This window comes from Accipiter gentilis, chromosome 3 (assembly GCF_929443795.1).
Source record: "Accipiter gentilis chromosome 3, bAccGen1.1, whole genome shotgun sequence".
Lineage (NCBI taxonomy): Eukaryota > Metazoa > Chordata > Aves > Accipitriformes > Accipitridae > Astur > Astur gentilis.
In genome coordinates this window covers 42,054,677-42,066,155 of record NC_064882.1, presented here as the reverse complement: position 1 = coordinate 42,066,155, position 11,479 = coordinate 42,054,677, and positions in this window count along the sequence as shown.

The window sequence follows — 11,479 nt, the reverse complement described above, 5'->3', positions numbered from 1 at the left end:
AAGTATCTGTTGTTGAGGCACCTGGCCTCTGTTTTCAAGTCACCTAAACCCCTTAGACATTAAGTTCTACTGAGGATCAGTGGGGTGTAAGCTGTGAGATGCTTGAATTCACTGCGGAGAAAAGGGATGTTGGTTCCTAACCCTCCTCCTCCCCCCACGGCATGGCAACCTAGCAGCCATCGGCACCACGTGAGGGGAGCAGAGGGAGCTTCTATTGACCAAGTTGAGGTCCACGAAGCAAGACAAGCTCTACCCGGTGGCTCATGTCCTCTGCTTCGAGCTACTGTGGCCAGGCTGCCCCAGAGCAGACATAGCAAGGGTTTCTTCAGGTGGAGAAACTAGAGGTACTGGAGACAGTACTAGAGAAGATGTGCTGAGTCCTGGTTCAGCACCACATCTGTAACAGCCGTGCCACCTCCTCCATTAAATCCTCAGCCCGAGGTGTCACTGCAGTTTGATTTTCTTTTGCAGAAGGACTTTATGTGTGTCAGTTGAACTCGGACGTGCCTGACTTCCCCGTGGGGGTAGCATCGCCCCCCGCCTTGTGGTGGTGCTGGCAAACTGCTCTGATATCCTCAGCTAGAGCCTGTGAATTATTGCTACTAATGCCAGGGCATGCCCTAATGACCATTTTCTCCGTCTTTCGTCTTGGAGTTCCTCTAACTGTCACAGATGAGAGCCAACAAAGGGATTTTTTGTTGACCTGGTTTCTCCCAAATGTCCCAGTGAGTGGCAGTAGCACCAGCCCCTCCAGCAGCAGTGGAAGCCTACGTTAAACATTTGGTGTCTCTTCTCACAGGAGAAGGAGGATTAAACCCAAGATCTTGGCCAAATTTCAAGTCTCAGCCATTAAATTCTGCCTGCCCCAAATCCCCCTGCTGTTCTAGCTTGACTCTGCGGACCAAATCCATTCAGGGGGTAAATAGATGAAGCCCATTAAAACCAAAGGAATTTGCAGCCATTTACACCATTTGTTTTTTACGTCTTGCCCTTAAGGCACGTGTATTTTCTGGGTGCTGGTTATATAGCTGCTCCCTTGGCGATAGCTGCATTACGGAGCGCTTCCAAGAAGAAACCTAAACCTGAGTGTCCCTAGTCACATAACTGCCTGTCAGACCTTCCCCTTCTCTCATTTTAGTATCCTTGTGGTTATGGGTATCACAAGAGAGCTGGGGAGGCCCGAATCAGGGCTGGGTCACGATGGTCCTTGTCCCTCAGGGTGACGCACCGTGCGGTGCATGTAGCCCGTCCCCGTCTGTGCCCCGTTCGCAGAGCATACAGCAGCGACGGCTGCCAACCGCGGAGCGCAGACGCCGTGTACGTACAAACCTGCACCGAGTGCATTTACCTGCTTTTGCTTCGTTAGTTAAAGCAGCGCAAACCGCGTGCGGACTCTCTTGTTATCATCCCATTGGGTTGCTCCTGTTTACCTTGAAGGTGGCTGAAACTAAAGCTTGCTTGAGGCTAAACTGAAGGGAGAGAGATTTAAACTGCAATGAAAGGGTCCATACAACCTCTTCTACTAGCTCATTTAGCTGAAAGTTACTCTTTAAATTAAGCAAGGATGAGTTTCCTGCAGAATAAACCCTGCCCTTCAGCACAAGCCGTCGTAGCCCCAGAGCCATTGGCACGCTTTCCGTGTGCGATGGAGACGGGCAGCGATGCTTGAGCTCACAGAGACCACCTTGCCTCTGGAAATCAAAGCAGCGAGGCCGTGCTGACACTGGTATTCGGGCTAGGAGCAGCGTGGCCTCGTGCCAAGCCACCTGAGCAACATGGCTTTTGGGACCGAATGCAAGAAAATCTCCGGGCAGTGCTGGCTGCTCTGTGCCATATGGATGCAGCAGCTCCTTCTGCTGCGTGGTACCTACGCGCCAAAATGATGGCATGAGGTGAAAAACAGATGGAGGGAATCGCCTGCCTGTGGGGGAGAAGTGCAGAGTAACAGGACTGTGGTTATGAGTTGTAGGGGAACTTCTGACCTTTCTTTTCTGCAGACCGCTTAATCTCAGCCTCGTCTGCACTTGGAGTTGCATCACTTTAGCAGTCCTGCGGTATCCTACAGGGCAGGTATTTGCAGATACGGGTAAGGCAGGCACTTGCAGGGCATAGGCACACACAGGGGGAGGTTTTCTCTATGGCAGAGCCAAGCTGGTGGTCCGGTGCCACTGTCCGATCCCATTGCCCTGCCTCCATCTCGCTGTACTCCCGTTGCCTCCCTTTGCCGGCTCTGGGGTCCTCTTTGCTCGGGGTGAGCAAAGCTAACCCAGCCCAGGCCTGTTTAATACGCCTGGCATTTTGTGATGTGGTGGTGTGGCCGTGGGTCACACTGGTGAGGTGGGAAAGGGGTCGCTCCTTTGCTTTGAGACCCACCAAGAAAATAACTGCAGTGTAAGCACCAACCAAGAAGCTTGCCATGCAACTCTGCTACCTCCGTCTTCAACAGTAAATAAATAAGGCAGTAAACCCTTTGCCACTCCACAGGACATAAAAGTCCTGGGTAAAAATCTGAGCAGAAAGTATCATTGGAGAAGTGTTAACCTCTCATCCCAGCATCCTCTGGCACTGCGTTACTCAAAGTCATGGATTAACTCCACCCTGTACGGGGTCCAGCTCTCGCTGACACTACAGCACCATGCCCTAAACCCATCTCTGCCTTCTGCCAGTGGGTGAAACACCTCGGTGGGCAGCTCTCTGCTCCGCTAAAAATTGATGTGGTTGAAAGAAATCACTGTGAAACCCCAGAATGTGTCTTCCGATAAAGTATTTTTAAAAGGATAAATGAGTAGAGAAGAAAAGGAAATGGAAAGAATCTACGAAGTGGCAAGATATAGCGGTAGGTGCAGTTCGGGGTGTTTGAAAGACTTGTCTTTAGTGCCCAGGATAGGCGATGGGGGAAAGACATGCTGCAGGTGGGTGCCAGGGAGATGTCTCCAAAGCAGAGCCCGAAGAACAGGACATCTTCCCCAGGAAAGCATCCTGAGCATTTCTGAAAGGTGATTCAGCTGGTGGCAGCTTTGTACTTTCTGAAAACCAGAACACACTTCCAAATCCTACGCAAAGCAAGAGCTCTGCACTTGTTAAAAAGGACCGTCTACTCTCATGTACATTTTCCAACACCCTCCTTAGGCAAGAGGAATTATTTTAAAATGCTGTTGAAGAGCAAAACCAGAAGTCTGATCGCAAGTGGCATGCTGAGTATATCAATGTAAAGTTGAGTCATCAAAGTGAGATTGAGATGCAGCCTTAGTCCTTCTTCTTTTAATGTTTAAATATGTGTCATGTACTCTGACATTATCATTAATAGTTTGACAGCATTTGAGCAGCTGTCTTTCTTAGGAGGTTACAGAATTGCAGTATGTGTTTTGAAGTGTGTAAGACATAAGAAAGGAGAAGGGGAGAACTTTTCTTTTTTGTAATAAAAATTCCATCAGGAGCACATTCTTTTATTGTGAAGTATTTAAACAACAAAAAGAAAAAAAAAAAAGAAAGAAAAAAACTTGGCAGGCTAAAAGTTTGTCCAGTCCCTAATCTGGAAAAAAATAAAAAAAAAAAAGAAAAATGCACTGTTTTTATAGTTCTATGAAAAATACATCTTAAAAATCAGCAATTTGAGAGTATAAGCTGAAGAGGAGAGAAAAAGTGAGAAAAGGCTGCTGAAACACATGTCTATTATTAGTGGAGAGAAGAGAAATTTCTCCAGCATTAGGAAAACCCTGTAGCATTGCTAAATACCCATAAAATGTACAGTGGGAGTTGCAAGAACCCGTAAAGTTGGTGGTCTCTCATCAGTGGGGTTTTTTAAAGCTATTTGGAGACTTGGCAAGTGTGCATTGGCAGGATTATAGGATAGTCCTCTTGGATAATATGAAACTGAGGAAGGATAGTGAAATGAGGTAAGAAATGAGAATTATTCACACCTAATGTATACCAGCATCATATCTGTCATTGACTTCAAATTGCATTTCTTTTTAAATGCTTGTTTCTCACTTGACACAGTCAATATGCACTCAGAGGGAAGAGTGCTTATGACAGCCCGCAGCTTAATTTTATTCTCTTAGACTGCATGATGACATTTAATCCTCCTCTCCTCTCCTCTCCTCTCCTCTCCTCTCCTCTCCTCTCCTCTCCTCTCCTCTCCTCTCCTCTCCTCTCCTCTCCTCTCCTCTCCTCTCCTCTCCTCTCCTCTCCTCTCCTCTCCTCTCCTCTCCTCTCCTCTCCTCTCCTCTCCTCTCCTCTCCTCTCCTCTCCTCTCCTCTCCTCTCCTCTCCTCTCCTCTCCTCTTTTCGGCTTAAGAGGGGCTGTAAGAGTGATCTAGGGTCTGAAAAATATGTTTTGTCAGTGTATCTCAGCAAAGACTGAGATGCTTGTGGTCCATTCACATCTCCATGAAGAGGGCATTGCTGCTGCCCAGTGGCTTTCTAGTCTATCAGAAAGAAGTGCAATGATTTCCAGAGGCAGAGCAAATGAGGCTTGTGGTAAGAGCTATGTAGTTATGCTGATCTTTGCAATATATTACCTAAAGGAATAATGGAGTCTACACTACTTGAATTGTATACATAAAAGCTGGACATCTTTTAAAAACATATGTTATGGTTTAAGCTGTGGACTTGATGCAGGAATTATTGTATGAATTTGTATGTGGAAAGCTGGACTAAATACTCGTACAGGATCCCTCTGGTCCTAGTATTTTTGAATCCCAATCAGGTATCTGACTTTCTGAAACATCAGTGTACATCTTGGTGGAAGCCACTGGGTGCCTGGCAGTCTTGCAGATCAGTTTGGATGCACTCCGCTACAGATTGAGAGGCTCGATTTTGTAAGAAGCATTTGTGTTTAAAATTTAAAAAAGCCTGAAGTTCTCAGCCTAGCCCTGGTGGAGGTGCTCCGTTACTCAGACCAACACCCCAATGCCTCCCTCCTGCTAAGGCAAGGTGGAAGATGTGTCTCCACTAACCTGCCAGGAGGCTTAGCCACACCGCATATACCGTGACCCTGAAGCCATCAGGGCCAAGGACAAGTCTTCCACTGACTTCAGCAAGAGCAGATACGGGCTTCTGCATTGCAGGGTTGTGAGATGTATAGGACGTTGAATAGCTGGGTAAGGACCTGCGAAAACCTCAACTCTTTCTCCAGCTGCGAGCCAATCCACTGATTTATGCACAGTTGCACTGGCAGCTGGACTGGCTTCAGCCCGATCTGACCTCATCCATCACTGAAACCAGTAAAAATCCTCCCATTTGTTTGTTTAGGGCCTGCCTGAGGCTGGGAGGTTGTTCAGGCGGTCAGGAGAGGGGTTGTGTGTGGAGGTGGACACGAGGTGCAGTCCCAGCTTTGCCAAAACGTCTCTTGTGCGTTGTTCCCTGCGGTGCTCCTGGTCTTCTGTGGATCCTGGCAAGCAGCAGCACCGTGTCCTTCCTTGCCCCAGCCCAGATCCTCACCGTGGTCCTACAGCACCAACAAGATGCCGAGTATCAGCATTAGCTCAAACTCTTCCTCCCTTAGCCAGTCAAGATGGTGAGAGCTGAAGTGGATAGTATTTTCTAGGCTTTTTGAACAATGACTCTTTACATCTAGACAAGAGATACACAGGCTCATGCAGGCAGGCTCAGGCTTCCCTCTGCCTTAGTTTCCCCATGTGCTTTGAGCATCCTTTGGGCTTTGCTGATTTTCTTTTTGCATTTCAGGTCCCCTCTCTTCAGCCTATCTCCCTCCAGCATTGCTGCTTCTTTCCGGTCAGTGAGAGCAAGCTTGTCCCTTTACAGTTGTCCCCCCCATCAGCTGATATTCCTGGTCAGCCTCAAACCCTGCCCCGTTCCTGCACCACTTGGTCACTCTGAAGCTCTTGGCCAGCTCTGAAATGCAGGTGGACAAAAGGCTGAGATGACCTTGGATAAAACTGTCTTTAGTGACATTGTATGCTTAGTGACAAATGCTATGGCAAAACCAGAATATTAAAAATCTCTGTGGAGAAATTGTGGCAAAAAAGAAAAAAAAAAAAAAAAAAAGGATGAGGTCTGCTAAAGGCTTTCACTTAATATTCTTTTGGTTTGGAAAAAGGACAGTAGTCCTTAAATAGAACATAGGTACAGGACAGTCTCTTTTTTAGTTCAGAGCTGTATATTTTGGATGGAAGTTTACTTTTGTGGGTGAGGGCAAAGCAAGCGCTTGTTTGCCAGATTTTTTTAATGGTGGCTGTTGAATGTGGTTTGCAAGGTCCCAAGAATTCCCAATAACTCTTAGTGGCTACAGTAAAGAGAATGCAATTAGAGACATATTTATTACAAACTCTCTAGTCAGATGCTCCAGGTGTAAAAGAGCTTTTAATGGTGAAAAGTGAAGAGTACTACCGCCGAGAGCTTCATTTACATGAGATAAGTGCCCACATCTCCAGTGGGCAGTCCCCACGATGGTACAGAAATCGAGGTTTTGAGAAGATAGATGATTCCCAGAGAGGCTTATCTTCATGAAGGAGGTCTTATCACTCGCTAAAGTTTATTATTTTCTTCTATTAACCATTCGTCAGAAGGGCTGAATTTACTCTTAGGGTATATCAATAATGCGACTTGGTATTTTTCCACAAAACTTCACGTAGCAGCTTATTTCTGGTTAAGTCTGAACTTCACATTGGGATACATTACTTTAGAGGCATGTTAGTGAATAAGGACATGGGAGTCCAGAGTCACACTGCCTTGGAGTTATAAAATAGAAAGACTGTAAGAAACTACAAAAAAAGTAAGAAGCAGGTTGAGTGCAGAGTGGTCCTACCCATGGTACATTATCCCAGCTTCTGGCAGTCAACAGCCAAAGGAACTCCTGAACTAAAGGTTGAGTTTGGACTATGGTATTTAGTAGCCCTGCTGGAGCTAGCCATCATTACTATCTTAAGCCCATTTGTAATTTTTTTCTGTCCATCGTGATGAGTCCCATAACTCATTTGTGAGAGGAATGTCCTTTCTGTTCTAAACTTGCTGCCTAATCATTCTAAACATCGCTGGCCCATGATGTTCTGAGAAATAGCGCACAATTATTTCCTGTTCATCTTCTCCATGCAACTCATGACTTCGTAGACCTCTTCCAGATCCCCTCTCTTTGGTTTTCTCCCAAGATGAAGGGGTTTAGCCTATTTTGGCTGGAAACTGTTCCTGTCTCTGGTGTCTTATTGCCCTGTCTTGCCTTTTATAGTTCTGCTCTATCGTATATGAGATTGGTGCACTGGAGCTATGTGCAAAAATCCTTTTCCTACTAGTTTTTCATTTTCTCTTTGCGTTTTTAATCCCCATAGAGCACTAAGTTCTCCTTTTTAGAAACCCATCCACAGTAGCTCCAGGGTCTTATTCCCAGCAGTAGTAGCTCACTCAGTGCTCATTACTGTGCATGTATCCTTAGGATTGCTTTTTTCTCATTACTTATATTGCTCTGAATGTTGTTTTCCATTTTATTGCGCAGTCACTTAGCATCTTAAGTCATTCTGAATTTCTTTGCTCACAGCTTTAGTTTGGACTATTTCAGATGGTTTAGTATCATCAGAAAGAGTTGTCACCCTCCTTTTCACTTCTTATGCCTTTTCTAGAATAAATGTTTCTGTTGAGCACCAGAGGTCTTAGCAGCACAGAACCTCATCCAGTCCTGCAGATTGGCTCCCTTTGTTATGAAACCTGGTCATGTATTCCTTGTTTGGTCTCCTAGCTTTACCCAGTTGTTGAGCCACAAGAGGACCTTCTCCCTTGTTCAAGAGCAGCTTAATTTTTTCGGAGGTTCCCATATTTGGAAGGTCAAGTGAACGATATTACTCGGATCACCATCCCCCCAAACTCAGTGACATCCTCAAAGAAGTTGATTTGTGAGACATGACTTCCACCTATAGATGCAATACTTGACTCTTCCCCATTACACCTTGCTCCCTGATGTGCCTATTATTCTCTTTTAGAATATTTATCAGTTTGCCTTACACTGAATCACACTTGTCTGTATTTATTTCTTCAATGAACTGTCTCTGGAAACTGCTATTTCATTCTGCTATTTCATTTTGCATCACGTTTACTGCTTCTATTCTTTTGACATAGGCTGATTTAAACAGCAGGTTGGCTCTGCACTGCGGATAACCGTTCAGCAATTTCCTCTTTGGATTTCCATAGAGCTCTTGGGTGAATACCATCTGGTCTTGCAGATTTTTTTATTCACCTTATCGGTTTGTTTGAAAATCTTTTCTACTGACGCTTCGATTTGAGGTATCACTTTAGAAATGCTCCCCGTGAGGAAAGGCTGCAATGTGGGACGCATCCTCAGTATTTATTTGACTTTGCTATCATGAGATAATGTGTCTTGAATGCTCATCTATCTCATATTGATCACCTATTAGTCTGAACAGCTGTCTGGCAAACTACTTGCTTTGGAAGCGTTTGGAGCAGTTTTTATTATTAGCTATCAGAGCTTTAGGAAATTGCTCTTCAGAATGTTTTTAAATAGATTTATATTAATTTTTAACATTGGCTTACCTATGTGCATGCTTTTTCTATATTCCCCTTTTGAACTTCATTCCCATATTTTACTTCTAACAGACTTTATTCTGCTCTTCATTCTATTAACATTTAGCATTGAAAATGTACTGTTTCAATAAACTCTGTGAGTCCTGAAATCATTTGACTCCTACCCTTCCCTTTCAGCTTCCTTTCAGTACAACTCTTCAGTTTTGTGTTACTGCCTGTCAGCGTCCTACAAGTAGAGAAGAAGGTCCATTATTTAACATGTGAAAGACGAAAGATGGTAACCTATACATCAGTATACTGCAGGACTTGGTTTAGTACCAGTCAGTAAATGTCTTCCTAGGTTTAATATGATATAAAATATGACCCCTGCCAAGATTCAAGCCAGTTCTGCAATACAGTTTCTCCACCTTGGCCTCCTAACATGTTTCACAGCACATAAATGAATACTCTGTGGACATTATCAACTTTCTGACAGTTTGGTCTGTGAACTTTTTACTTCTAAGCTGATCGGGGTCCTGGTGAACAGTGTAGCAAAAACAAATAGGGAAAGAGAAATTAGCAATGGGCTGAAGTACAGCAGTTAACTTGTGATACAGAGTTAAAGTCTCTCTATAAAGCCCAGAGTGTTGGGGCTTCTGAAGAACTGTGCTTTGGCCAAAATTTCTTGATCCATTGTCAAATATGAAGCTGCCTTAGAGTGGGAGTTTGCCTTCAGAGTTGGGTTTGGGTATCCTGCTATATTGGATGTGAGTCGTTCAGTGCTGAGAATTGGACGTAACCATCCACCTTGGTGACATGGGGACGGTGCAAAGAGGTTGAGTCTCAATGGCCGTGTCTGTGGATTGGCACTTTCTCCCTTGGCTAGTCATAGGAGTGATGGTCTCTCAGCTGGCTGAAGATGGATTGGTTTGTTATTGTTGTTGAATTCGCTCCTGTCCCATCAGCCTGGTGGTGACGCTCGTAGCAGGACTGTGTCAATGCACCAGCCAGGCCTTTCTTCCCCACCGTGGAAGCTTTTCTCAGGAGGGCAGAAAGACTGCCAAACCAGGGCCGTCCTCCGGTCTGCACCCAGAGATGCACACCCCATCAGAGGACAGAGCTGTTGTCCATACTGTTAAATCACAAGTGCGCTTCACTGGATGGGTTTCGTCTGGGCCAAGTGAGTTTTCTCAGACAATGCCTGGGCACACTTTGGGGATAGCCTGGGATAGGGATGATTCCCAATGTGCAATTCGCATATGGCCAACATGGTTTTTTTCCTTTCTTTTTTTTTCCCCTTCCCTCTCTTTGGGTGGGGGTGAGGAGCATTTAGCCATCCAGACCCATATTATGCTATGAAAATTGACCTCATAGCTAGAAAATGGCCTTTACCTGTTTTATTTATCATTATGCATGCAGTTGGAGCCTTCACTGCTGTTCTTGAAGGTCTTGGGTGTGTTTGAGCAAGTCTCCTTTCTTCCTCCAGCCTGCTGTACCCTCAGCCTCATAGATTCTCAGCTTGGTCTGTATCTGGGAGAAAAGATAACCAAGCATGCAGGTTACTGAACAGTGAATGGCATTGCTAGTCAGCCACGTCCTTTAGCCAGGTCCCTGGTTGTTAAGAGGTGTCGGCAAGGTCAGGCAGGGCTCAAAAGAAGTAAATGAGGACAACTATGGTCAATGGATGTGAATTTGAAGAATACAGTGGTCTAGATAAGTGGATGAAAGGCCGTAAATTTGGCCAAGATACATCTAGGAACTCTTTCAAGAGTTCAAAAGTTTAGCCTGGGATTAAGCTGAAGATTAGGAAGAGCAGTGACACAGGAGAGGATCCAGGACAGACAAGGGACTAGACAGAATGGGAGTGAGGTCAGACAGACATGGATCAGGGCTCAGGCATAGCAGAGATCATGCTCAGGAGATACAACTACAACCCAGAAGGACTCCCAGAAGGAGCAGAGTGTAATGAGAAGGACACCTTGAATAGTGACTGGTTGAGACAAAACTCCAATGAAACCTCCAAGAAAACTCTCAGGTGCCTGGGGACATTTTGTTTGGGTTTTTTTTGGTTGTTTTTTCTGTGTGCATGTGTGTGTGTGTGGGGGGGGTTTTGTTTGGTTTGTTTGGTCGGGGGTTTTTGTTTGTTTGTTTGTTTGTTTGTTTTCTGGCTGTAGAACACAAAATTCAGGCAGAAGACAGCACTGGTATGGAAAACATCTTGGGATATAGCCAGAAAGCACAGGAGAGACAGTGACACAGAGACTGCAGGTCCTATGAATAACTCTGAAAATTAGCTGTGAGTAGTCCCTAGCAGTACTTGACTATGTTTGTGAACCACATTGATATTCATGGTATCAGCGGCATTGCCTAAAGCAAAATTAGCAATGGTGCAATCATGCAAGAGTTTGGGTAATATCTTATTAGTGATATTTCTTAGCTTCTCTAAATGTAATTAGACCAACCTTTTCCTAGGTGTCCAGAGGTTTTCTTTGAATATGTTCACTGCTGGTTGAGTGCTTGTTCAAAGGAGGAGCATCTCTGAGTAAAGCTGTAGAAAGCATGTTTCTAAATAAAGGCTTGCACTTTTAGGCGTGATCCAAAACCATCTTTCCATTGGTTTTCAGAGGCTTTTGGATTAAGCCTCATATGCAGATTTGCCAGCGTTCTTAGATGAAAAACAGTGAAGGATATGAAGTGCCAGATGGCATTAAGTGAAATTTATTGGGTTTGGAGGTAACAGAGAAACCCTAAGTTGAATGGACCCAGAAATTCTGGCTGCTGAAGTGTGATTCCCCATCTGTACTGAACATCAAGGTGGCTCAAATAAAGGTCAAGGACCCACATTACCATTCTCTGTTCCACTGGTGGCTTATAAAATATTTTAGGATGCATTGAGTGGGCTGTATAGGAACAGACTGACTAGTTTAGCAGATGTCACCACTAGAAGAATGTCTGCCATGATCTGGTGTCTTGTCCTTTGATAGCTGTTCAAAGAGCAGGCAGGAAATTGC